Here is a 23,017-nt window from a genome sequence, read left to right on the forward strand (position 1 = left end):
TGCACACACACATACACACATGCACACATGCTGCCCATCATCCTCATGTTCTTCTGACTGTAGCCTCATGCCTCCTGCCCGCCCACAGGCCCATGTTTGTCTTCACGGAAAAGACTGCCCTTGCTTGCTGCCTCCATGTCCTCCCTGACTCCTCCTATTAGGGTCTGGCCTCCCCGACCTCCTCCACTGGCCAGTAGCATCCATGGCCCTGTTTCTGGCGTCATAACTTTGCTTTGGGGTGCAGCAAACAGCTCTTCAGGGGTGTCCCCAAGTGTAGTGCCCAAGCCCCTGAAGGCGACGTTTGGGAGGGGTCCACGCCTTCTCTGGGCCAGCCTTGCTTTTCTCTGTCCTGGAAGTCCCTGGCACCTGCTGGTCGCCTGAGAAGCAAGTCCTTCCTTCCTCTGCCTCACTGCCCAGAGTCCCAGTGAGGAAAACCTGGGCCTACTGATTAGGGTTGGCGGGCAGCTGCCCAGGACCCCTGGCTCCCCAGGTCACCCCATTTCCCCAGTGGGTTGTCTTGGAAGAGGCTCCAGACACCCTGAACCGTCATCCTCCTTCAGCCATGTGACTCCGTCAAGGCCCAGCCCACCTTCCTCCCGCCATGATGGTGATATTTCAAGGCCCTCACTGCCCTTCCTGACCACCTAGTCTTGAATGACTTTATGCAACCACATGATTGCAATGTTCATCCACAGAAAATGACTCACCCCTTTACACAGTGGAGGTACTCACCCCTTCTCGCCTTGGGGCGTGTGACACACCACACCTCTCCCCAGAGAACGGATGCCTGCGGGCCTGCACCGGCTGTGCGGTGTCCAGGGGTCCTCGGGGGCTTCTGAATATTTGGGGTGTGTCGCTGGCAGGAGTCCCGACCCAGGGTCAGACAGGGGTCTCCATGTCCAGGCTTCTCTGGCAGGGGCTGTCCTGAATGCAGTGCTGGGTGTGTACCCCAGGCTGACACCATGCCTCGGCCCTCAGGTGGAGCCCCTCACTCGAGTCCTTCCCAAGTCTGTGGCCCCAGGACCTCCATAGGATGCAGCTGGGATAGGGCTCCATACCCCAAGCCTAGAACCCCTTCTCATCCCCTGTCCCATCCTGCTCCATTTTCTCAGAGTCAGTATTAGTACAGTGCTTTTTTCCTGCCATTATCAGAGACTCAGCATGACCTTAGGCCAAATGCAAATGTGCTGTCTCACATGACTGAGAAGTGTCAGTTCTGCTTAAGGCGGGCGGGGGCCAGGTTCTGGCACAGGGTTGTAAGGAACGCCTCCCTGACCCCTGGTTCTGCTTGCCTGGTCTTCATCCATTCGCAGGGTCCTCCCTAAATGCACTTCTAAACCCCCTCACCTGGCTGACTCTTAACTGACACCACAAAACAGCCTCTACGAAACTTAGTTCTTCTGGAAAACCCTCCAGATCCCTCTTCAACCCTGGCTCATCAGGTGTCCTTCACTGCTTAAGCCATGCAGTGGCATGATTACGGCTCACTGCAGCCTCCAACTCCTGGCCTCAAGTGATCCTCCTGCCTCAGCCTCCCGAGTGTCTGGGACTACAGGTGCACACTGCCTGCCTGGATAATTATTCTTAATTTTTTTTTTTTTTTTTTTTTTTTTTTTTTTTTTTTTTTTTTTGAGGCGGAGTCTGGCTCTGTCGCCCGGACTGGAGTGCAGTGGCCGGATCTCAGCTCACTGCAAGCTCTGCCTCCTGGGTTTACGCCATTCTCCTGCCTCAGCCTCCCTAGTAGCTGGGACTATAGGCGCCCGCCACCTCGCCCGGCTAGTTTTTGTATTTTTAGTAGAGACGGGGTTTCACCGTGTTAGCCAGGACGGTCTCGATCTCCTGACCTCGTGATCCGCCCGTCTCGGCCTCCCAAAGTGCTGGGATTACAGGCTTGAGCCACCGCGCCCGGCCATTATTCTTAATTTTTTTTGTAGAGTCGGGGTCTCACCATGTTGCCAAGACTGGTCCCAAACTCCTGGCCTCAAGCCATCTCCCTGCCTTGGCCTCCAGAAGCTCTTGGATTACAGGTGTGAGCCACCACACCCGGTGGACTAGACCTCATTCCTGACTCCTCGCCCTCACTCCTTTCTAGCTATCTTGAAGCTCTGGGAACTCGGCCTCCTAAATATTTATTGAGCCCATTCTCTTCTCTGTATCCCATTGCCACCCCAAGTAGAGTTCATTGCCATTTCTTGCCAGCCCCCACCCCCACACCTACACCATCCATTCTCCACACTGTTGCCAGAGGTAACTAAAAAAATAAATCTAATTATGGACTGGTATTGACAAGAGCACTCGATAGGGTGCTGCTGTGTGGCAATCATGTTTCAGGAGGTGGTTACCCTGGTATATATACGTCTCACTTAAGACCTCTGAATTTTATTTTATGTAAATTACACCTTCTCCCCTTTCTCTACACACACAAATATATGCGTATATGAAATTAGACTACGTTAATTTCTTTCATCCAAACCTTCCATGGCTGCTCATTCATAAGCCCCAAGGCCTTCATGTGGCTGTCCAGCCTCGTGTGACCTTCTTTCTTCTCCAGCCCACACTGGCCTCTCGCCCACTGGCCTTGGCTTCACCCGCACTCCCTCCAGGACTTTGCTGGCTGCCCTCTCTCCCTGGAATGCTCTTTCCTCCCTTGCTCATCTAGATAACTCTTGCTGGTTTTTCATGTCTCAGCTTAATCATCCCCTTTCCAAGGAAACTTTTCCTGAGTCCCTGTCACATACTCCTGTAGCACTAAATGCACCCCCAGTAGCACTTTGCACGTTGTAACTTTTTCATTTCATGTAGATGATTGTTTTAATGCTGCTTTCTCCTGGATTGTAAGACAAAGAGGGCATGTTGTTTTATTTATCACTGTGTTATTTATCGCTGTACATACCTGGCACATAGTAGGCACAATTGTGTGTTGCATGGCTGTGCTCATTTCTGTCATGGCTCTCACGACATTGCACTTTGTATATTGATTGAATGGTGGCTTCCCCCTATAGCCTGCTGGTCCTGCAAGGGCATGGACAATGTCTTAGTCACCTCTGGAGCCCTGGTGCCCACTGCAGGCCTGGATGGTGGCTGGGACTCAGTACAAGTTTACTGGTGAATAATCAAAAGAATCACAAAGTGATGTCGATGGCAAAAACTGGTTATGGACAGAGCCCACCATGTTCTTGACTCATGTTGGCCACATTCAATGTTCTCTTGCTAAAGAAACATGGACATTCTCAAATCTCGTCTGAGAGCCATGCGAAAGTCACATGGCCTGGCAGGCTTGAGCCTAGTGGCATCTGTGGCATCTTTTCCCATTTACTGGGTGTGGGATGAATATTTGGATCTCAGTTTACCTATCCTAACGGCCTGTTTGGTAATAAAAATGAAATAAAAACCTCACAGAGTTACAAAACGACAGTGAAGAGTGTTTTTTGTTAGTAGATAGTTCTATTTCAAGAGCTTTAGATACATTATCTCTTTTAATCCTTGCAACAGTTCTATAAGATGAATATAATTATTAACATTCCCATTTGATATATGATGAAATTGAGCATAGAGGGATTAAATATCTTGTGCAAAAATCACTTAATCTTAACAATTGGTCATACTATCAATGCTGCTGCAGGATTCAGGAGTTTTCCAGGTAGGGCTTGACATTTAGGCTTCCAGTTAGTGCTAAAGCAGAGTTTACTTCACCACTTGCTTCAAGCTACAAGAATCATCTATACAACAGGGATTTTTGACTATCCTTGGTTGCATGCAAGATTCGACCTTAATTTTTCCCTTTATATTCTCTATCATCATTATCAACGTCAATACGGTTTTTATCATCTTCATTGTCATCATCATTGAGCCCCTGCTAAGACGTGAACTTGGATGCTGGAAATATAAGAAGGTATATTGGGATGGTCACATTATCTAAAAGTATTCCATCTGGAAGTGAGCACATAGATCCTTTCGCCCAAGCCCTCAACTTTTCCAGGTAACAGAATGAGGTTCAGAGAAGCAAAGGGGGCATCAGTAGTCAGGTATCAAGGTCAGGATTCTAACTGAAGCCTCTGATCTTGTATTAGTCCTGCTTCATCTGTATCATGTTACCTGCCTGTGATGGTCAGTTGCATGTGTCAATGTGACTGGGCTGTCGTACCCAGGAATTGAATTAAACATGAATCAAGATGTTGCTGTGAAGGTATTTTACAGATGTGGTAAACATCTATAATGAGTTGACTTTAAATTAAGGAGATTGCTCACAATATTGTGAGTAAGGCGGAAGTCTTGAGGCAGAAATGTTTCTTTTTCAGGAAACCTCCATTTTTTCCAGCCCTTCAACTGATTGGAGGCCTTACAAAAATTGAGGTTTCCTGGAAAAAAAAAATTCTGCCTCAAAGGAGGCCTTAAAAAATTGAGACTTCATGAAAAAGAAACATTTCTGCCTCAAGATTGTTGCATCAACTTCATCCTGAGCTTTCAGCCTGCAAGCTTGCCCTGCAGATTTTGGACTTGCCAGCTAAGGTGATCATACAAGCCAATTCAGTTCCTTAAAATAAATCTCCTAATTATCTGTTATCTATCTACCTACCTATCTATCCATCATTTATCATCTATCTACCTATCCATCATCTATCATCCATCTATGTATCTATTATCTATCTATCATCTATTACCTATCTATCTACAGTCTATCTACCTACCTATCAATCATCTATCCATCAATTATCTATTTTCTATCAATCATCTATCATCTGTCTTTCTATCGTCTTTCTATATCATCTCTCTATCTAGCATCTAACATTCAATTAACTATTATCTATCAATTATCTATCCATAAATTAACTACTATCTGTCAATCATCTATCTTTCTACAACCTATCAATCTATCCATCCCACTGGGCCTTCTTCTCTGGAGAACCCTAGTTGATATACTGCCCTAAGGGACTTATATGGAACAAGTAACTTTTTATTTACAAGTAACTTTTTGTTTACAAATACAGCATATTTAAATGTAGAGGAAATACATAAAATAATAAAGCAACCCAAAACAGTGTTTCTACCTACTAAGAATGACCAAGGAAAAGGTGAGAGCAGTCTAATAGGACAGTGGACAGACCAGCTGGGAGCCGTTGGCTTATGGTGTCAAGAGAACCTGAGTTTCTTTAGTGAAGATACAAAGAATGCTTATGTCCTCCAATATTTATTCTCTACTTTTGTCTTCCTAACGGACCCTGACAGTTTGTGGAGGAGGGGCAGGTAAAGCAATAGGCTCAGCCAAAAGCTACCTTCCTCAGCCTCTATTTTGGCTAGGAGTGGTCCTATGATAAAATTACTCCCAATATAAGCAGGACTTCTTAGATGGAATATCAGGAGAGATTTTTTAGGAAGAGTATTCCCAGCTGGGACACACGTTTTTGCCTTTTTTTCTCCTTCTCTTCCTACCTGGGACATGGGCACTATGGCTGAGGCCTCAGCACGTATTTAGGATCATAAGGGAAAAGACCAATCTAATCAGAGAGGACTTGACCTTGACACCATGGGACACTGAACCAATACCAGCAGTGACTATACCTGGACTTCTCATCAGATGACAAAAACTAACCCTTTCATATTTAAGCCACCATACTTAAGTCATGGTACTCACAGCTCTAACATCTCCTAACTTATGACTATGGTACCAGAAGTGGGGTGCCATAAGTAAAAGAAGCTAATGTTTGACAGGGACTGAATGAAGAAGGTAGGTAGAGAAATATTAATATATCAAACATTACAGACTAAAAGCTAGTGACCTTGTGATGCATTTGAAAACATTTTAAAAAACTGTGTCACCTGCTGTACCTTGGGTCATGTACCACACACTAACCAAGGCTGTAGCATTGCAGAATATGGTAGGAAGAATCCAGATTGCTAGCAGTGAAGTTCAGAGACAGAGAAATAAGTTTGGACTAGGGTGGGACAGTCTGCAAATAGAAATAGATAGAAATCCTTCCTTCCTTCCTTCCTTCCTTCCTTCCTTCCTTCCTTCCTTCCTTCCTTCCTTCCTTCCTTCCTTCCTCCCTCCCTTCCTCCCTCCCTCCCTCCCTCCCTCCCTCCCTCTCTCTCTCCCTTTCCTTCCTTCCTTCCTTCCTTCCTTCCTTCCTTCCTTCCTTCCTTCCTTCCTTCCTTCCTTCCTTCCTTCCTTCCTTCCTTTCTTTTTTCTGACAGGATCTTGCTCTGTTGTCCAGGCTAGAGTGCAGTAGTGCAATTATGGCTCACTGCAGCCTGAACCTCCTGGACTCAAGCAATCCTCCTGCCTCAGCCTTCCATGTAGCTGGGACCACACAAGCATGACACCAAACCTGGCTGATGTTTTTAAATTTTCTGTTTTTTGTGGAGATGAGGTCTCACTTTGTTGCCTAGGCTAGTCTGGAGCTCCTGGGTTCATGTGATCCTCCCACCTCAGCCTCCCAAAGTGTTGAAATTACAGGCATGAGCTACCATGCCTGGCCAAATACTGCTTTTCTAGAAGACACATCCTCTACCTGTGATCTGTAATCTATATTGACCGAAATCACTGCAATTTTTGTTGTTCATATGTTTATTTAAGATGACTTTTAAAAATTGTGACAAAATAAATATAGCATAAAATGTACCATTTAAACCATTTTACATGTGCTGTATTATAGCATTCAGTACGTTCACATTGTTGTGCAACCATCACCATCACCCATCTTCAGAGCTCTTTCCATTTTCCCAAACTAGAACTCTGTACCTATTGAACACTAACTCCCAATTCTCTGGCAATTCCCATTTTACCTTCTGTCTGTATAAATGTGACTACTCTAGGGACCTCATATAAGTGAGTACTTGCAGTACTCACACATCATGTAGCATTTGTCCTTTTGTGACTGGCTTATTTCACTTAGTCTCATGTCTTCAAGGTTCATCCATGCTGTGGCATGTGTCAGAATTGTCTACTTTTTAAAGGTTGCATGATATTTCATTGTACGTATTTACCACATCATGTTTATCCACCTCTCCATCAATGGACACTTGGGTTGCTTCCACCTTTTAGCTATTGTGCATAAGCTGCTATAAACCTAAGTGTACAGAGGAGAACACTACAAGTTGGAATCCTGCAGGATCAACGCAGCCTAACTGCTTCTATACCCCAAATTGAACAATGTATAAGTAGTGATTTCAAAATGGCAGCCACAGTGGGATAAAGGAGCTATCTCATCAGACAAAGCAATGGTCTTCTGGCAAAGACAGGCTTTAACCTTCCAGCTGGAGCTTATTGGTTTAGAAATTACCTCAAGTTGGTAGCTATATTTTAAGTGCTAGGGAATGGGTGATTGCACAGTGGCTATGTCCAATAAGTAAAAGACAAGCAGCTTCAGCCCCAAAAATTATACCTGGATAAGATCTTTGGTTCCACGTGTTACTTGCATGAAATCAACTGGAAGCAATTACAACTAAAGTGAACTAAGTTTTGAGAGAACCATTTCACTACAGAAAACCCAACCTGACCCGCAACATCCTTTAACTCTTTAAATCTCTGAAACTATTTGAGAACCTCGAAACCCAAATGAATAAGAGGTAGGCTTTAAAAGCTGTGCATTTATAAAGAAGGTTATCCTCCCAAACACTCTTCTGAGATAAAACTAGGAAGACCAAGCTAGCTTTATAATAGACCAAGAGAAACCTTCCAGAGAAAAAGCAATGGAGGACTAATGATTAAGGGAGATTCACCCAGAAGCTGGAGCCAAATTGGCCAGGTTGGTTTTAACCAAAGAATGTAATCCATTGCCAAGACAGAAACCCCTCATTATTTCTGTTCAAGAGTATTTGATAATTGTCATGGCCCAGTGGCTGCTGAGTGTTTCCCATTATTCTCTGTCTCTCTCTTTTTTTAAATAGTTGTTGTTGTTTTGGTTTTTGAAATGGAGTCTGGCTCTGTCATTCAGGCTGGAGTGCAGTGGTGTAATCTCCACTCACTGCAACTTCTGCCTCTCAGGTTTAAGCGATTCTCCTGCCTCAGCCTCCCAAGTAGCTGGGATTACAGGCACCTGCCACCATGACCAGCTAATTTTTGTAGTTTTAGTAGAGATGGGGTTTTCGCCAGGCTGGTTTCAAACTCCTGACCTCAGTTGATCTGCCTGCCTTGGCCTCCCAAAGTGCTGGGATTACAGGTGTGAGCCACCACGCCTGGCCAGTTCTCTTTTCTTGAAGGAAGCTTTTACTACAGTTCCCTTCCTTTTCTGCCGTTGTGTATGGGACACGCTAGGGACAGACTCTTCGATTTTGACTTTTTAGAACTACAAGGACCACATCTAGACTTGATAGAGAGGAGAGCCTTCCCAGAGACCCTGTCTATTCCTTAGTGGAAGAGCCAATTGTAGGTGAATATGAAAAAGATGTTTATGGCTGAAGGGTCACTCCAGAGGGTAGATTGTGGCAGACACTGCTTGTGATCCATCCAGTATTGTTCTCTCCTAGTCCTTTTTCAAGAGAATTCCCATTTTGTGGGGCGGGCGGGGTGGGGGTGCCAAGAGCAACGTACACTGTTAAAAAAAAAATGACATTTCAGTGCCTCCCTTGCAGATTGGACTAGTCATGTGACATGATCCTTGACAGCTTTTCTGGGCTTTGGGAAGCCCATTTACCTTTTATCCCTTTCTTTCCTCCAGCAGGGAATGCTGGGATGATTGCTGGAGCTCTGGCAGTCATGTTGCAAGCACATGAATGGGCATCCCATCCCAGGGTCCCTGGTGACAGCCAAGGCTTGCTGCACTGGTCACTGATTCCTAACTCTTGGACTTTCTATGATGTATGAGAAGGAAACACCCACATTTGGGTTGAGCCGCTGTTGCTTGGGCTTAGGTTTCCACATAGCTGCACTAGGTGCTATAGGCCTGAATTGCTTTGGCTCAGGTTGGGTCAAATGAGGTTGTGAGGTGGCCCAGGCAGCAAGGGGTTCTCGTTCACAGAAGTAAAGTGATTTGCCAGAGCCAGGAAGTGGGGGCGTTGAGGCCTCAGGATGTCTCCTTTTGTCACCCATGTGAGTTGCACCTCCTACTTCCTCTCAGGTCCCTGAGAAAGGGACCGTCAGGCCGTCATCTTGGGAGACTTTTCCAGGACTGGGGGAGGGTGGGAGCATGGGGGTGGGGGCTGGGAAGCCTTCTCATTCACATAAAAGGAACTCCCGTCAAGGACAAATCATGGTGCTGGAACTTGAGTCTACCCCATGGTGGACACTTTCTCAGAACATCAGTTTGGACTTGTGAGCTCGCAGCTTGTTAGACAGGTCGGCAACCTTCATTTCTCTGGGGAAGGAGCAGCCAGAACACAGGCCTTGCTCCCAGGTTACCATAAGCCCAGGCCCCTGGAGGTGGCAAGGGGAAGATAAACAGTCCAGAAAGGCCATTTTCAGGACACAATCAACCTAAGCATGCTTCAAAGCAGGCGTTCATTCATTCACTCACTCAACAAATGTTTATTGAGCCCTTAACAGTAGCCACACTGCTAAGAGCATGAGCTACAGAGATGGCCTGTGAGGGCTTATATGACGCTGCCCTGACTTCCGGCACCATCTGGCGTGATCTCCTCTGCTGAATCCCCACTGCTGGGCTTTCCATGCTGTGGCCGTGCTCCTGCTCATGCATTTGTGCCTTTTTCTCCTGTCCAGAACACTGGTGCTTGCTTGGCCAGCTCACTTTGGCCAAGCCTTCATCCAATGTCACATCCTCAGATTGCATCCTCCAAGCACGCCTCTGCAACAGCTCCCCCTCCTCTCATCTTCCCACCCAGCTTCATCCTCCTCCCCAGCAGGTTACCCCTTGCCCTGGGCTGCTTAGTATGTGTCTGTCTTCCCCACTAGGGTGTTACTTAGGAAAGCAGGGGCCTGGCTTTGCTCCCTGCGGGGACCTGTGCCCACAGCAGTGCCTGGCATGGAGTTGACCCTTCCAATGTATTTGTCAAATGAAAGCACCCAGGCAGGTGTCCAGAGCTTCCAGGACAAGGGAGGAGTACACCATGTCACCAGCCTGCACCTGGAATGTGAAGACAGAACCCTCAGGGGACTGGGATGGAGGAGAGGTAGGCCCTGACCCAGATGTGACAGCTGGCTGCAAAAGGTGACTCTGCACCCGACATAGAGCAGGACTAACTGGGGACTGAGGGTCCAGCAGAGAGAGAGGAGATGAGCTACTTGGGGCTGGCTGGGGATCACTCTGCCCGGAGTCAGGGGAAGTGGGAGGGTGATGGGACCAATGGTGATGTGGGCAAAGTGGTGGGCAGTGGTGGGAGGTTGAGAGGAGACATCCCTATCACCACCCTCACTTTAGTGTGGGAAAGTGCAGTGTGGAAGTGAGCTTTAGCGCTAGGGCATGCACCCCGGTGAGAGTCTTTTGTTTTTAATAATTTCTTTTTAATGGCTTATTTTAATAGCTTTGGTTTTTAGTTTGTTTTAAATAGCTTCTTTGGTTGTGGAAGGATGGCTGTGGGCAATTCCTGGAGCCAGTGCTGGTTCAGGGCTCTATGTAAGAAGGAGTGAGGCTCCAATATCTGGACAAAAGTAGCTTCTCCAGCCAGGAAGGAGGTAGAGAAGTCACATGGACAGCCAACACCCTCTGCCACAGTGGCATCGACCTTCTGCCTGGGGATAAGGAAATGTTGGTTGGAAAAGAGATGTGGCAGGACACTAGGAGGGTAGGAGAGGTGGGGAGCTGGGGCTCTTAGTGAAGAGGTAGGAGGCAAGAGTGAAGTGGAGGCAGTAGGGAGTTCCAGGGAAGATGCCACCAGGACACTCCTCAATGCAAGGAGGGTTGAGCCTGAGGGCTTGGTGTGCAGGGCTGCATGCTGGTCACCCTCAAAGGTCCTCCCTTGCAGGGCTGTGAGCTAACCCCAGCTGCCTTTCCTGATTCCAACAGATGATAGACGAGAAATTTGGCCATAGTAAACCAGACTTGGTTCTAACTAGGTGAAAGCGTTAACCCCCAAATGCCCCCATGGATCTGCGGAGAGATGCCAAGTTCCCTATCCAGTAAGATAGGGCTGGAGCCTGTTTACCTGAATCTCTGAAAAGAGAGAGACCTCAGTCTGATTTCCACTTTACAAAAGAGGCAGAGATGATGTCACTGTGGAGGCGGGGGTGGGTCTACAGAGGTTTGGATGTTCGTCTGTAGAGAACAGGACACCAGTGGTTCCAAGAGTGGCCCTGCAGTACTCAGACCCACGTGGAAACTTAATTTCATCGAAGCCTGTCCTCTGTATGCCTGGGAGAGCTGGCACACTGGCTGGAGGACTTCCCGTCAAGGCCTCTCCTGGAGTGGAGGCTGTGGCTGGGAGGTCAGAGGCTGGGGAGGGTTGGCCTGAAGCAGCCTTTGGAAAGGAGGGAGCGATCCTGGGAGGCTGAGAGGTGAAAGGAAGAACTGGAGACCCTAGAACCTTAGCCCGTGAGAGCACTGCATGTTTATTTGGTATCTCTTGTACCTAGAACAGTGTCAGACACATAAGCAAAAACCAGATCCATATTTGTTGAATTAATGAAAGAAAGAATCCCCTGATGATAGTAATTTGGCCAACAGCAGCCCTGGGGGTTTACCAGTTTACAACTGGTCGGGCACTTCGGAAATGAGCCCAGGTTCTCGAGTCCGCTCTTATCTGTGGTTCTGTTGAAAGGGGAGAGCTGAGCTGCTGAGGACCGTGGGAGTCACACAGAGAGGATGAAAAGCTGGGAGGACTGGGCCCCGAGTGTGTGAACTCATGGTGTGAGGGGGGAATCATGTCCTTCCAAACTTACATGTTGGAGTCCTAACCCCCCATTCCTCAGAATGTGAGTGTATTTGGAGATAGAGTCTTTAAGGAAGTAAATAAGGTAAAATAAGGTCATATGGGAAGGGCCCTAATCCCATAGGACTGATGTCCTTACAAAGAGAGGAGATTAGGAAACAGACACTCACAGAAGGACAGCCATGTGAGGACGCAGGGAGAAGACGGCCGTCTACAGGACAGGAGTGAGGTTCCCAGAGAAACCAGCCCTGCCAACACCCTAAAGTTGGACTTTCAGACTCCAGAACTGTGAGGAAATATGTTTCTGCTATCTAAGCCCCCAGTCTGTGGTCCTGTGTTATGGGGGCTGAAGCCGACTACAGTGTGGGTGCCAGCCTTGTAAAGGTGTGAGCCAGGTTGGTGGCTCCCTCCAAAGAAAGAGGAAAGACATGATGGCTCCCAGGGCAGATATGTGCTTCTCCAATGACACCTGGGAAAGAAGAACCTATTTGTTGGGTTTAAAAATTGTGAATCTATTATCGGTCAGTACTTAAAAGAATACAATGAAAGAAATTATTTAAAAATGTATTAGACACACAAAATATGAGCCAAGCATTCTTGCACTTGGATATCACCACAACATCAAATTGTTCTAAGCTTCTAAATGCATACCCACGATGTCTGTCCTTATCCCATTTTGTGTAGGTAACAAACTGCCCACAACTCACTGTTAGCTGCAATTCCTTTTAGAAGCACTGTTCTAAAGCCCTGCCACTCATTCTAGGATTGGTCTGGCCTTAGAGATCAGACACTTGGGGAGCTGTGTCCAGCGGGGAGCTCTGAGGGGTCCTGTGAGCCACACCCCCAGCGATGGCGCCCTGTAGAGGCCACTCATGCATGGCCTGGCTGCCTGCAGCCGGGAGCTTTCTCAAAAGTAAGGAGAAGAAAAATGAGCATCTTTCCCATCCAGGAGTAAAGAGGGGTGCAGAGGGGGAGGAAAGAGAAGAATCCAGATGGCAACAAGAAGACAAAACTCCTAATCCAACCACAGCAACCACCTCAGCTCTGCAGTAAAGACTTGGTGGATTTCCTGTTGAAGTCAATCTGAGCTCACGTGACTGCAGAATGTTGCTTACTGTGGTGTCTGGGTAAAGGCAATCATAGAGACAGAACTATAACGGGACACAGAGCAGCTTCTTTCAGGGAGATTTGCTGTTCCTCTGCAACTAGCAGAGGAACAATGTTAATAATAGCTCACCTCCTATTATCCTGCCCAAAGGTCCACGGAGACGGTGACTCGGGGAAGCTGGTGAAGATTTGGAGTAGCAACTGTGAGGGCTGGACCTGACCACAGAATGAGAGAAACCTTGAAAAGAGCATCGAAGACTGAACCAGAGAATGAGAAAAACATTGAGGAAATGAATCAAAGTCTCAGTTAATGCTGAGACCGTGAATTTGAAGTAACTTAAATCCACAGAAGTGAGCGAATTCTTCCAGAAGCTTCCAACTGGTGCTGGAGGAGAGGAAGGTAGGTCGTTGCATTGATCTGCAAGAGAGTATACGAAGTGTGTCCCATGACAATGGGGCTAGGCAGAGAGCCTCGGTAGAGCCAGGAAGCAGGAGAAAGCACGGGAGCAGCATGGCTGAAAGGCTATCGGGCAGTCCTGTGCTGAGAGCCAGAGAGGAGAGAGCTGTACGCATAGGAGACTGTGGCCTGAGGCTGAGCTCTTTGAGTTTAGGTTTCTAGAGCTGGTCACTTCTGGGTGATAAAGCCTGGAGAACGGATGGGGAGTGAGTTGGTGAGCTGGAGTGTGGATGGAGGGTGTTGAGCTGAGGGGATATGAGGCCAGGTTGTGGGCTGGGTGCCACACAGACATAGGGGCATCAAGGAACAGTGGCATTTCTAAAGTGAAAAGGGAGATTCTGCACGGCCAGGTGCCAAACTCCTCATGTGAGGGAGTGAGTCCATGAGGTTTGAGGACAACAGCAGCAAGGAGCTGCCAATGGTGGTGGAACCTGACAGTGGGTGTGCCCTTTGAGGGAAGGAGGGGCTGTGTCCACGTGTGAGAATGATGGCCTGGCAACGGCAGTTGTGGAAAACCATCCCATCCCTAGGAGGGCCTGTGGTGGCAGAATTCCCTTGAGAACAGCTGAGGAAGTGATGGTCCAGAGGATGCATTGTCCTGGGCTGTGCCAGGTGATGTGGAGCCCACTGTAGTTCTTACTCAGTGCATAAATGCCCCGTGGCTGGGTTTACATACCAGTCCCAGGAACCAGGCCCCAGTAACAAGCTGTGGCTCCTCCTCTCACCTTTTTAGGACCTGCATTGTCCCCTCCCTCCTGCATCCTCAGTCTCTCCCCATCACTGGCCGCTTCCTTCTGTCCCTAGGCAGGCACAGGCTGCCTGCTCTGGCTACCATCTTGGTTCTTTCCCGCCTTGCACTGGCAAACTTCCCAAACAAAAGGTTTGTAATTCCTGCCTCTATTTCCCCACCACCTTCTCACCTATAGTCTCTCTTCTGCCCTCTCCTCTCAACTGAACAGCTCTCTTGAAGGCCACCAGGGCTCCCTGCACTGCCAAGAACTGGTGCCATTTCCCTTTTCTTCTCCTGGGTGTCTCAGCAACCATGGCTGGGTTACCATTCCCGCACCCTGCAAACACGCGTGGCCTGTTTTCATGCTGCTGTGCCCTCCCACTTCTTGACTCTTCTCTCTCCATTCCCTTTTTGACGCTTCATTCTCTTTCTTATTGCTTTACTAAAATCCCTTCTTGGGGCTATGCTGTTCTCTCCACCCAAAGCGCAGCGTATTGATGAGATGCGTGGAGGCCAATGCCAAACTGCCTAGACCCAACTTCTGGCTCCTCCACACACCAGCCATGGTAAATCAGTTCTCATTTCCATGACTCGGTTTCCTCATATGGAAAGTGGTATGATAATACCTACCACCTAGGGTTTTTGAAACTCTAGACCGTGGCTGCTGTATGATAATTATGAAGCCTCTCTCCTCCAGAGCTCTCCCGTCTACCCCTCTAGCTCCAGATAAGGCACATTTTAAGTCTTTGTCAGACCATCCCATGAAATTAGTTTCATTTGGAGTGAATTCATGTTCTCATTGCTGATTTTGTTGACTGTCTTTCTTTACATCATGTTTGTCATGTGATTTTAAATGTTGGTTTCAGGCTCACCTACAGTAGGGGGTTTGCTTTTGTTCTGTTTTCTCTCCCCCTCTGTCTGCTACCCTCCCTGGGTAGTAGTTTTGTGGCAGCCCTCATGCAGTTCCCTAGTCAGAACCGAGTCTCCTAGTGACATTTTGGGAGTTCTTCTTCTGCAAATATATTGGGGGATATTCTAGACCCAGTCACCAGCCATGCGGCTGAATCTTTTTGATCCCTCTTACTTATAATACCAATGGCTTCTTAGAAACCAGGTAATTTTTATAAGTTAGAATAAAGGTTATCAAACCCAGTAGTTTTCAGCTGAAGTCCTGATTCTTCATGCAGAGCCCAGAATATGAGTAGCACAAATGTATTTCAGATAGTTTACGTGTATTATACCAATGGCTTCCTATAAACCAGGGTTTCTCAATCTCATCACTGCTGACATTTGGGACTGGGTAATCCTTTGTTATACAGAGGGTTGTCCTGTGTATTGCAGAGTGTTTAGCGGTGTCCCTGGCCTCTATCCACTGGATGTTAGTAGCACTCCCCCTTCCAGCTGAAACCACCAAAAATGTCTTCAACCATTGCCACATGATCCATGGGCAACCCCTGATCCACTGGCAGACATCTAGTATCATAAAGCCATGCCCCCATACAGGGGTCAGCATTTCCTTTTACAGCTTCTGTGTCTGAAAGGTATGGAGGAGCCCAACCAGCCTGTGGTCTCAGCCCTACTCACTGCTTTGTGCTTTTCTTCTAATTTTGGGCAATAGAGATGTTTGCCTTTTGGGAGTGTAGGGGGAAACCCTAGTTATATCTTTTTGTTGTTCCTTTGTTTCATTTGGTCCCTCATGGCAATGAAATTGGAGCAGAGGGTGTAAATTCATGCACAGATATGCTACTTCATCTGCATCAGCATGCCCTCTCCTTTTCATACTTCAAGAATAGTGTCCTCCTTCCAATCATGACAGTCTTTCCAGCTTTGGAATATGTATAGCACTTACTGTCAGTAATAGTCCCTTTACATGTTCTGCTTTCAGCCACTCAGAAGGGTTGTCAAAGTCTAGGACTGGTATTTGACTTGCTGGCTTATCTCTTGCGGCTCCAATTTGATGTTGGCTTCTCCGAGGTTTCTTTCCCTATTCAGTAGTGGCTAAGAGGGCAGGTGGAACATAGTAGGTGTTTGGGAAACATTGAGTCATGAATCTCTTATTGGTTGGTACAAAGACCTCTGAGGCTCAGGTTCAAAAGTTCTAGCTACTGTCTTGCAGCTTTGAATCATTGAAGTAGGTTCTCTGTAATACAAAGGCTATTTGACCATGCAACCCACAAAATCAGAGATATTACACTTGGTCATTCTTAGAGGTAAGGTAGCCCTGGGTCCTGATTGCCTGGGGACAGTCGCAGTTTACTCCTGTCTTCCAGATGAAATTGATAATGTCCTGTTTCACTCCCCAAAGTGCCTTGGTTTAGCTGATAAAACATGTGGTAACCCCACTTTGAGGCCACTAAGTATACTCTCCTTACTTTATAAGTGTGGACAGTGAACAAATTATATTTTCCCTTTACTTACAATGTTTCCCCACATTCCCTTGGGGAAAATAAGCTAGTGAAATGTTTTATTGCCACTCTATGCTTGTTCGTGGATTTGGTTGAACTGGCATTTACTGAATAGCAATGACTGCTGTACATTTTGCAGGTAGGTGCTCAGTACATGTGAACCAAACATACATCATCTGAAATGCCTTTGCGCTACTCGTATTCTGTGCTCTGCATGAAGCATCTGGACTTTGGCTGATCACTACTGTGTTTGATGATGCTTGTGCTAACGTATTACAATTACCTCGGCAAGCCTATCTTTCACCTACAGTGTGGTCTGCACCCCAGAGCCCACATCCACGCACATCTGATCACTGGGACTGACCTGCTGTGTCTGTCAGCCAGAAGCCAGCCTTAAGTTATATCATTTGTGGAACTGATCAGTTCAATGCGGACAACACATACACTAAATCTTTGCCTCTTGATGGCAACACATCCTGAGTCCCCATAACTTCCACAGGCTGCCCTTCCACCTAGTTAATTTCTAGGGAGGAAAGAGGAAACTGCCAGGCTGGAGGTCACAGTGTGTCCCCTGCCTCCAGGCAGCCCTGCACCTAAACATGTGTATTCTAAACAAACAAAAAAACAAATTTCTAGCCCTTCAAGAGAGTTGATTTGAAAATTCCAGGCTCCCGTGGTTCCCCATAGGCGCTGCCAACCTAAAACCAAAATGATCCCTGTTGTCTGAAATGAAGAAGGAGGGCCCTCCGAGGGGAAGCTGCTGTTCGACTTTGGCGGAGAAAACAGCTGAGGACGGGTTGACTTCTCGGCTGCTTCTTTCGGCCCTCCGTGTGCTGCCTCCTGTCCGATGCAATATCATCGTGTTTCCTTCTCTGCTTTCTTCTGGGAGATGGAAAACAGTTCCCCACCTTTCCCCTGGTGTCCCCTACTCAGGACCTGGAGTTCCTGCCCAGTACCACGGTGGGCGGGGCGCTCTCCCAATCCTGCAGGCCTGTCATGGCCCACCCAGATGGCTGGAACAGGGTGGGAGTTGCTGGTGCTCAGAGGGCTCCTCTGCAAGCCCCCAGGCTGTGTTTAACAGTCTTGACAAGTGTACCCTTGGGCAGAGGGCCAGGAACAATCCGTGTAACCCCACTAAGCTAATTATCCTCTCTGCAGATGGCCTCCTGCACTAATCCTCTTGGGTTTGCCATAATCCAGCTCCCTCTGGGGAGAGTGGCCAGGGTGGCAGGTCTCTGTGCAAATGGACCATCTGTTGGAGCTCAGGAGGCTGGGCTCCTGCCCAAGGGACTGGGGCCTCAGGCTCTCAGGCCAAGGAGAGTGGCCCCGAGGACTGTCCGGAGGAGGGTAGCCAGCCCTGCGGCCCAGGGGGGCTAAGCCAGTGGCAGGGAAGGAGGCGGTGTCCACATTGGCCTGACTTTCCTCCGAAGGACGTCCCCCTGAGGCTTAGGGACTCGGGGGAGCTGAGCCATGCCCTTGTTCTCCCTGGAGGACGGTGAGTCAGCAGCTGCCTATGTCCCGCAGGGTCAGCCAGCCACCCGAGGGGCAGAGAGTCTTGGCTCTTGGAAGTCACAGCAAGTGGGGAGGCGTTTCAGCCTGAGAGCCTGGGAGGGATATCTTGAACAGGATGCTTGTGGTGATGCAAGGTCGGGCCTCTTCTGCAAGGCCTGCTGGGCTGTTTGGGAGCAGATCATGTTTAAACACGGCGCAGTGGAGTTTCAGGTTTCTGCTCGTTGAGTTACAGGGTGTTAGTATCACAGCCTGTCTGGTTCTCCCACCTGGACCTGGAGGGTGAACAGTGTAGTCGCTGGAGCCAGAGAGGGAGAAATCCCTCCCGAGGAGTTCCTGGGGCTCTTGGAGAGGAGGGAGAGGTGGGCCGCTGCCCCTTGACTCCTGCAGGGTGGGGTCGGCTGGGGTGGGAGCAGATTCTGGGGAGAGGTCCAGTTTGCTTCTTAGAAGACCCAGACTTCAAGAATCTCTGAAGATCCAGGGCAAAAAAGAGAGAGTGGCAGGGAAGGGGCGTGGAAGGTCCCTATAAATGAGGTCATTGAATTTTCTCTACCCAGCGTCCAGGCTGGCATCCTGGGCCCGTTTCTGCTGAAGAGACTGGACCTGGACAGATGAAGTCATGGAAGGGCCACAAAATCAGACTGGGGTCTGCTCTTTTTATGGTAATAACACACCCCCGGCGGCCGGGCAAGTGCCAGTCTCCTGTCCCAGTTTTCTGGTGGAGAAACTGAGGCTTAGGAGAGATCGGTGGTTCCAACGGCAAGTGAACAGAGATCCATGGCCCAGACTGGGTTCCTCAGACCAGGTCCAGCGTGGCTACGGCTAACTGTCCCTGTGCCTCCACTCTGTACTTCCGCATGGGGCCATGCCCCACAGCCAACTCATCCCCCTGCCCCAGGCTCCCTCCCCAGCTGCTACACAGTGAAAGCTTGGAGGAGGTCGTGGGAAGGCACCAGGACTCCTTCCCTGGGGGAGGTGTACAGCCCAGAAACGCATCTCAGATGGTGAGAACACACCTTCAAGATGGGCACTCCACACCATTCTTTATGTACCCTCTCGGTTATATAAACATCTTCCAGAAATCCTCTTACAAATTATAGTGACCTCAGACAGGCCTGCTGCTCTCTTCTAACAGGAGGGGACAAGAAGAGCTGGTTGCCGTTTTTTGCACCTCTGTGCTTAATGTGTGTGTGTGTGGGTGGGTGTGCACGTAAGTGTGCATGTGTGTACAGATGTGTGTGTCCACATGTGATGTGGGTATGGGTGTGTGCACATGAATGTGCATGTGTATACGGGTGTGTGTGCATGTGACACATGTGTGGGGGTGTTTGTGTGTGTGTGTGTGTGCACATGACTGTGCATGTGTGCACAGGTGTGTGTGTGCCCATGTGATGTGTGTGTGTGTGCATGTGATGCATGTGTTGGTGTGTGTGTGCACGTGTGTGTGTGTGTGTGCTGGAGGGAGACACCTGGTGTTTTGGAGGGATGCCTGGACCTGCAGTCACAAAGCATAGACCCCCTGTGGCTGGCGATAGAGTTCTCTGCTCCTCTGCTTCTGGGTTTTGGTCTCTTAGGTGGAAATCAAGGGGGTTGGACTAAACAAGCCTTTGGTTCTTTCCAGCTCAATGGCCTGTGCTTGCAGTGTTCAACAGCTTTCTCAGCTCCAAGTTAAATAACCCGTCCCTGTAACCTTTCCCTGTAAAACACATTTTCCAATCCTTTAATCATCTTGGTTACTTTCCTCTGAACTCCCTCCAAGAGACCTGTGTCACTGAATAAGTATGTCATATAAATTAGTCAGTAAACCAATCTGTCAACAATATCTCTTGAGCAACCACTCTGTGGCTTGCTGGAGGTGCTGGGCTGATACAATCCAACCACACAGGAACAAAAAGAGTTTTCACCCTGCCTTAGACTGGGAGTTCATTTGTCCAACAGTGGCCTGAGGCACTGGGCACCCACTGGGGAGTCATCGATCCCCAAAGACTGGAGCCTTCCTCCAACATTAATGTGTGAAAATACTTTAGGTAACATTAGCTGGACACCTGCTCTATTCAGAGCTCTGCTAGGCACTGTGCTAGTTACAAAAGTGAGCATGATGACCTCCAGGAAGGGCAGGTATGCGTGGAGGATGGGAGGAGATAGGGAACCAGGGGGGGACTTGGGCTCAAAGTGGAGAGCCGGCCATCCTCAGGCTGCAGATGCAACCTTGGTGTTCAGACGTGGTCTGCTTTGAAGGCTTTTTTTCCCTTTTTTTTCTTCAATACAGAAGGATCAATTCCAAAATGAGGTAGCCAGAAACATTTAGAATTTGGAGAAAACCAGACTTTCATTCAAAGAGTGATTTCACCACTCACTAGCTACGTGAACCTTGGGCGACTCATTGACGCTTTCCAAGTCCCAGATTCTTTAAGATACTGTGGGGCTGGTTATACCCAGCAGGAAGGAATATTTGAGTTAGATGACACCTCATTCGTCAAGTGTGTGGTGCATAACAGGAGATCTACATGTATAATCCACTTTCTCTCCACCACCCATGATGGATCAGTTTCTGAAGAGGCCCCCAACCCTTCTGGATGGGTATCTATATTGTCAGCCATACTGTTAGCTGGGGCTCTAAGTTCTATGAGTCCACTCTGTGACGTGTATCATATTACAGTCCCTGCTTTTTTTTTTTTTTTTTTTTTTTGAGACAGAGTCTTACTCTGTCGCCCAGGCTGGAGTGCAGTGGCGTGATCTCAGCTCACTGCAACTTCCGCCTCCCAGGTTCATGCCATTCTCCTGCCTCAGCCTCCCTAGTAGCTGGGACTACAGGTGCCCACCACCACGCCCAGCTATTTTTTTTGTATTTTTAGTAGAGACGGGGTTTCACCGTATTAGCCAGGATGGTCTCCATCTTCTGACCTCGTGATCCGCCTGCCTCGGCCTCCCAAAGTGTGAGATTACAGGCGTGAGGCACCGCACCAGGCCAGTCCCTGCTTCTTGGTCCTAAAATAATTTCCTTTAACCCTGAAGGACAGTCTTTTATTTATAGTGGAGTCATGTGTAGCTTCATGATGAGAATGCATTGTGAGAACTGTGTTGTTAGACAGCTGTGTGATTGTACAAACATCATAGAGTGCACTTGCACAGAACTAGATGGTGTTGTCTATTACACACTCAGGCCCTACACTGTAGCCTATTGCTCCAAGACTACAAACCTGTACTGCATGGTACTATACTGAGTACTACAGGCAATTGCAGCACGATGTGAAATATTTGTGTTTCTAAACATGGAAAAGACACAGTACAGATACAGTATAAAAGATTGAAAAATGGCACAGCTGTATAGGCAGCACCATGATTATCTCATGCGGCACTGTCATTGATGAGGTCTGTCATTGACAGAAATGCCATTGTGTGGTGCGTGACTGTGTACTGTATGCCTCGAGATTTTACAGTCGTGGAACAACAGTTCTGAGCATTTTTTTTTTTTTTTTTTTTTTTTTTTTTTGAGACGGAGTCTCGTTCTGTTGCCAGGCTGGAGTGCAGAGGTGCGATCTCGGCTCACTGTAACCTCCGCTTCCCGGGTTTAAGGGATTCTCCTGCCTCAGCCTCCTGTAGCTGGGACTACAGGCATGTGTTACCATGCCCAGCCAATTTTTGTATTTTTAGTAGAGATGGGGTTTCACCGTGTTGGCCAGGATGGTCCCAATCTCTTGACCTTGTGATCTGCCCACCTCAGCCTCCCAAAGTGCCGCGATTACGGACGTTGGACACCACGCCCAGCCCGAGCATAGCTTTTATTTCTGTGGTTGGGTTCCACACTATTTTTTAGTTTAGCATAAATTTGCTGTGCTAGAAAGAGCACTCGGTCCTTGACCAAGGCCCCAGATTCACCTGGCAAGGTCATTTTAGACAAATCACAGAAAGCACTGCAGCGCTCCTCAAATGCGAGTGTGAGCAGAACCACCTGGAGGTTTTGGTAAAACAGGGATTGCTGGGCTCCACCCCCAGGTAATTTGCATTTCTAAGAAGTTCCCAGGCCAGGCTGTGGCTGACGACCCAAGACCTACACTGTGAGAACCTCTGGTATGGGAAGAACAGCCCTGGAGTTTAGCGGAGCTTGGCAGAGTCAGTTGCTCCTTCTGAGCCTGCTTCCTGATTTATCAACCTTTACCTTACAGACTAGACCTCAAGGTGATAATTAGACACATTATCCCAGAGCACTTTGCAAACCATAAAACACTATAGCTATTAGTGGCTTAATGTTCCCCATTAGCTTTCACTTGCTTACCTATAAAATGGGGATAGTAATGGCAATTTTTATAAAGATTAAGTAAGATGATCTACATAAAAGCACTTTGTAAAGTGTAAAGAACTATGGAGTCAGCCGGGCATGGTGGCTCATGTCTGTAATCCCAGCACTTTGGGAGGCCGAGGCAGGTGGATCACCTGAGGTCAGGAGTTCGAGAACAGCCTGGCCAACATGGCAAAACCCTGTGTCCACTAAAAATACAAAAAAATTAGCCAGTTGTGGTGGCACGCACCTATAGTCCCAGCTACTCGAGAGGCTGAGGCAGGAGAAGAATCACTTGAACCCTGGGCAGCAGAGGTTGGCAGTGAGCTGAGATCACACCACTGCACTTCAGTCTGGATGACAGAGTGAGACACCCTCTCAATTAAAAAAAAAAAAAGACCACAAGGTCTTGCTCTTATGACTGCCCTAAGCCTCAGTTCCTGCATCCCCAATGTGACAGAACGGCCACTGGGTCCACTGGCGTGCCAGCCTTGGTCACGTGACAGCTCATTATCATAGATGTGGATAACGCAAGTTGGAATTTAACACCCTGGCTGACGCCGCTTTGTGTCTTGTTGGCCCCTTTGGTCAAAGCTGTATTTTGGGAGACTCTTGCCAGCTAGGATGCTTCTGCCTGTGGGAAACCAAATTCCCAGCTAAAAGTGGCTTGAAGAATGTGGGGTTTGTTGTCCTAACAAGAAGCCCAGAGGCAGGGAAGTCTGGGGTTGATTAACTCTCTGGCTTCATGAGTACAGACTCTGGGATTTTCT

At 48.1% G+C, this 23,017-nt stretch overlaps 1 protein-coding gene across 1 annotated transcript in view; it reads left to right on the forward strand.

Annotated features, from left to right (window-relative positions):
* Nucleotides 1-12,952: 12,952 nt before the first annotated feature.
* The window catches only part of RP1L1 (RP1 like 1), a 56,683-nt gene continuing 46,618 nt past the window's right edge, over nucleotides 12,953-23,017 (forward strand). The window contains exon 1 of the mRNA XM_030937281.1: nucleotides 12,953-13,267. The gene's annotated coding sequence lies outside the window, so the exon portion shown is untranslated. The remainder of the gene's footprint in view (nucleotides 13,268-23,017) is intronic.

This window comes from Rhinopithecus roxellana, chromosome 9, assembly GCF_007565055.1.
Source record: "Rhinopithecus roxellana isolate Shanxi Qingling chromosome 9, ASM756505v1, whole genome shotgun sequence".
In the NCBI taxonomy this organism is placed as follows: Eukaryota; Metazoa; Chordata; class Mammalia; order Primates; family Cercopithecidae; genus Rhinopithecus; species Rhinopithecus roxellana.